The 5,133-nt window shown below is 43.3% G+C and overlaps 1 protein-coding gene across 1 annotated transcript in view; it reads right to left on the minus strand.

Annotated features, from left to right (window-relative positions):
• ASB7 (ankyrin repeat and SOCS box containing 7) overlaps window positions 1-4,612 on the minus strand; it is a 40,020-nt gene extending 35,408 nt beyond the window's left edge. The window contains exons 1-2 of the mRNA XM_080914625.1: window positions 4,261-4,612; window positions 3,984-4,081 (exon numbers count right to left, since the gene is read on the minus strand). The gene's annotated coding sequence lies outside the window, so the exon portion shown is untranslated. The remainder of the gene's footprint in view (window positions 1-3,983; window positions 4,082-4,260) is intronic.
• Window positions 4,613-5,133: the final 521 nt, after the last annotated feature.

Below are 5,133 nucleotides of genomic sequence, written 5' to 3' on the forward strand. Positions count from 1 at the left end.
TCTTAAATTAATGATGGGTGGAGAATCCAACAACTACACAGACCAGACACACTAGGAGTTACATTCTGGGTTTTAGTCAGAAAAAAAGTTAATAATAAATATGGAAGACTTTATAAGAGGTGTTAAAAATGACTTCTTTCCCAAACATGTCTCATTTTCTTAAGTGGTCTTAGTTATTAATGTTGATACAATACATATATTTTGCCAAATTATTTTTTCTACTGTACTGAAGTCAAAAGATAACAAGTTAGTCTCTAAGCTCTTATACAGTTGACCACATTGGATAGTACTGCCTAATTTCTTTTCAAGTAAAATCCATTCAGTTAAGCCCCAAGTTTCCTTAATACAGTTAAAAAATCTATATTGAGATAACAGACTGAAGTAGAAGGTGCCGACAAATCAACCTATGCTTGAAATCTGCCCAAGAGTACATGGCCTTCAACAAGTCTGAATCTCTACAATTTCCTTTAGCACAAGACTAGTTATTAATTAGTGACTTTTGCATATTATTTTCTTCCATGTAGTTTTTGTTTTGTTAGGCTGAGATACCAGACCTTTGGTGCAGTGCAAGCTGGCTGGCAACCAGGGATCCTCCTGCCTCCGCCTCCCAAGTGTTAAGATTGCTGGCCTGCTGCCTGATTCTGCAACTTTAAGAATTGTTTCCTGGTCTCAAACCAACAAGAAAAAAGGTAACGTTCCACAAGAAACAAGGTAAGGGTTCCACAAGAAACAAGATAACAGTTCCTGGCTCAAGACAAAAGCATTTGTTTGCAGAAGAGAATAGGATAGGAAAAGAAAATCGCAACTTTGAAGATACTGCCTCTAAAGAAAAAAACCTAAAAATCTACCCGTGGGTCATTAAGACCCCAGAAGGAAGCCAGATACAGAAATATACTGCGCCCAATCTCAGTATATAACATGGCCATTGGGCCTGCTGCTGGGCTCCACTTACACAATCAAGAGCCTAGCACCCAAAGTAAGGAAGGTATTATTTTAGAATCACACAACATACCATAGTGTTTATATCCCTAAGGAAGGATATATTTCCTCTAAATGACTGGACCTCTATATAACAAAAGACTTATTATCACATGAACAATGAATCCCATAAATTCTAGCAGAAAACCCAATGCTTTTCACAAAACATGAATGAGGTAAGGTGACCAAGAAAAGTTTAGAATCATTTATGCAGATCCAACTCAAAGCTTACACCACAGTTATTAGAAATGCTTTGTCAATAGTGTCCGATTAACGCAGGTATGCCAAGTCAAAGTTAGCAGCCTCAGGCTAGTGCCTCAGAAGCTTTTAAGAACTTTGCACTCAGGGAGTGCATTCAGATGAAAATGAAAAGACAGAAGGTCAGGTTTCAGATAGACAAACTACATCTGACTTTATTTACCCATTTCAAGAATGATATCACTAAGACTAAATGTTGACACACTAAAGACCACATTCACATACTCAAATCTGTGCTCACACATAGAGACACAGGAACAAAATAAGACATTATATATTAGCTTATATATAATGTGCACATATAACTAACAGAATTAAAAGTGAATCACATTATTTTAGGTATAAAGCATAGGAGTGGTCATAATATACTAAAGACCTAGCACTGCCTAGCACCCGTTATTCTCCCTTTGTGATATGAATTTAGTTTTGGTTACCAAATAATCAGGTAAACGCCCTCCCATGTCACTCACAATAAAGTTAATACTAAGTTGACTGCCAGATATAGAAATATAAACTATTGAGCTGGTCATAAGTAAATGTCGAAACTAACTAAAATGTTAAATGTTAAATAACCTAGACCATACATTCTCAACTATGCTAATTATTACAACCTCCCCCCTCTCTGGGGGCTGATGGAGGTGCATACATCTCCATTCCCCCCCCCCCCCCTTAGGAAATCCATTGTCAGCTGAGCAGATCCATGTACTCTGACTTAAGCAGCAACAATAACCTGGCTGGGAACCAGGATAGAACAATATTCTGTCTTTACAAGTCTGACTAGTGATCCTCATTTATAATCTCAGGTAAAAAGAGCTTGCACTTAGGAACACTAGCAAATTAGGTTAACTCTAAAGCAGAAAAATACTCTCCACCCCACTGAGAAAGCTAGATAAAAAATATATACTGCATTCTATCTCTAAAATACATTCCAAATATTACCATTTTTAAAAAGTGGTGCAGTACTCAGAAGACATCACATTGCTGAGTTCCATATTTAACCACTGAACCACCTCTCTAGCCCTGAGTTCTGTATTTAAATAACAACCACTCTTCAACTTGAGATTTTGCCTTGGTGTATAAAATATATAGATATACATTTTCTCCATAGTACAGTCATTGGTAAATATTAGGGTTTTTTTTTCTTTCTCTCTTTCATTTGGTTCTTTAAAACTGTGTCTTACTCTGTAGCCAGCCCAGGTTGGCTTCAAATTCTCCATCCTCCTGCCTCAGGGTTCCCATTCTTCAGCCTAGAAAGTACAGCAATTACTGCCAGGCATAGAGGCAAAGGCCTTTGATCCCAGCATTCAAGAGGCAGAGGCAGGCAGATCTGAGTTCAAGGCTATCCTGGTCTACAGAGAGTTTCTGTACATAGAGAAACCCTGTCTCAAAGCACCAGAAAATTTAAAAGAAAGTATAGCAATTACAGAGAGAACAGAGAGCTAATACACACTATTTTAAAATTCCACATATAACACACTCTTTCTTTGGCATATAGTTTCCAGTCTAAAAAATGTGCAAGCCCTCAAATCCCCTTAAAATTATCTTTATGACTTAAGGATCATTTGTGGGCACATACACATGCAAAAGAAAGGAACTCTAAAATAAGAAGTCTACCATTTTGAATACCTCTTTGTACTAAAAAGTCCAGAAAACATTTGAGATATTAAAATAAATGAGTCACTTTTTATACGTGATAACAAACATTATGGAGTTATTTATTAGGCAGTCTCTGGGTAGTCCTCTGTATAAGCTCTCCCCATGGTGTATTCGTATACATTCTCTCTTTATATTAATGTTCTAAACTTACCTTTAGGGCATTTTCGGAGGCAGCAACAAAAGAGGCAGCAGAAATCTGAGCACATGACCTAGGTGCTTACATTTCAATCTAGTAAATTCTCTGTAAGGGTTTTAAAATGAGAAAACAAGAATGACCACTGCCAAAACCAAGCAGCAGATAGCTAAACATACCAAAACAATACTTTGTTTTAAAATTCCTGACTGTGCCACTATTGTCAAGGAGATACATTGTAAATGTTTATAAGTTCACCCAGAACATCAGAGATGTAACAAATACTATGTATCACTTTATAACAACTCCAGTGTCCATGCATACAAACACACACACACACAAAAAAAAACCCATAGTAAACTATATACTTTGTTTCGGGGGCTAACACTGCTTTTATACAGTTCCTGTACCGTTCCCATTCACTCTTTCCAGGAAAAGCAAATCCAATTATTTTCTTTGAAACCTCTAAGTTTCAGTCTTCCAGTTCACCCTCTACTACTAAGCCATTACCAGTTAGGTAACTCTGAAGCTTTCCTGTTGGAGGCATAGAGAAAAAGAAAATGTACATGGGCAAAACAGTGCATTGTGGTTTGATTAAAAGCAGCATCATTCAGAATTAACAAGCAATTAACATGGAATTGAAGAACTCCTATGAGAGTAAGGAAGGCAGGGAACTACAAAAAGGTCTCCAAGCCTCAGAGCAGACTAAATGACACAGTATACCAAAAGATAATGCAAAAACACGGAAACACTATGGCCGGGTCCCAGAAGAGGTTTCTGGGGGTAGAGAAGTTATTGAGGTGTTAAGGATCAGGCATGGGCAGCGCTTCTGGTTTTGCTAGGAAACTAGGATCTAAGAAAGCTTGCATTCCCAGGCAACCACCCTGAAAATAAAGCATTACTTAATGAGGTAGGGGCCAGGAGTAAACAATGGGGGAAGGGAGGTCTGGCTCTTTACCTTTCGAGAGGATGCTGGTCCAAAGCACTCAGTTTATTGCTCCTCTGGTGGGTGGCCAGACCCCTTCTGCTCGTGAGTGTCCTCCAGCCAGCTCAAACCTGGAAAACAGAAACCAATCAGTGGTGCTGTGATCTAGGGGTGAGGAGAGGGCTCTTTGGATTGGGAGAGATAAGGAAAGGCTGGAGGGAGGCAAGGGCAGGCAGGCTAAAGCAGGGCTTCTCCCCAACCCCCACCCACCCAGCCCCTTCCCCTCGAAGGAGGAAGAAACTGACTTTACCTGTCTCTTCAGCTGCAGCTCCTCTCTCTCCTTTTAGCCTCCTCCACATTCACCAACTTCTCCATTGAAGAAACACCCCGGGCAGGGCCGGACACCGTGTTCCTGAGCCTCCTTGGTGCTTCACGGCCCCAGCCCGGAGAGCATCCAGATAGTCGATCAGGCTGGGGGTGGCGGTATTGGCCTGGGAGCAGCCTCCGGGAAGGGGTGCTGGGAGGAAGTGCCGGCTCGGAGGGGTGGGGGGGCTAGTCCGGGTCCAGGGGCTCAGACCAAGGGTCTGCCGCGCGCCGGGCCGGAGGCTTTCAGCTACCGAGGGACTCAAGAGGTCTGGGGACAGAGAGACCCCAAGTCGTACCAGGTCCGAAGTGTCAGCAGCGGGGTGTCCCGACAGGGGGCTTTCGGGATGCACTTTGCACTGGGCCACCCCCGCCCCCTCCTTCCAGCACTTTGGGGTCACTGGGATGGGACCAAGCCTTCGGCAACCAATCAGCTGCCGCCCTGAAGCCTGCGCTCCAAGCCGTAAACCAGATCCGCGGTGGGTGGGGGTTGGGGTAGGGGGTGGGGGCGACTTGGTTGGTTGGTTGCTTCCTTCTCCTCACCCAGAGGCCCCCACCCCCTGGCTGTCGTAAAGCTGCCCGCTGATTCGCGACAGTTAGAGGAGGCGGGCTGGTAGAGGCTGAGACTCGTCTCCGATTGGTCGCCCTCGCTTCGCCCCTCCGCTTCCCCGCGGCGGTTTTCGAGGCTCCACCCCCCGGCTGGAAGACTCGAAGCGGTTGCTAAGAGACACTGTACTACGAATGGGGCTTCTACTCCAGCCGAGGGAGGGGCCGGCGAGGCCTTCCGCGGAGTACGGTGGCTCGGAGTGGGCAACTGTGG

Source organism: Micromys minutus (genome assembly GCF_963924665.1).
Source record: "Micromys minutus genome assembly, chromosome: 3".
Taxonomy (NCBI): domain Eukaryota; kingdom Metazoa; phylum Chordata; class Mammalia; order Rodentia; family Muridae; genus Micromys; species Micromys minutus.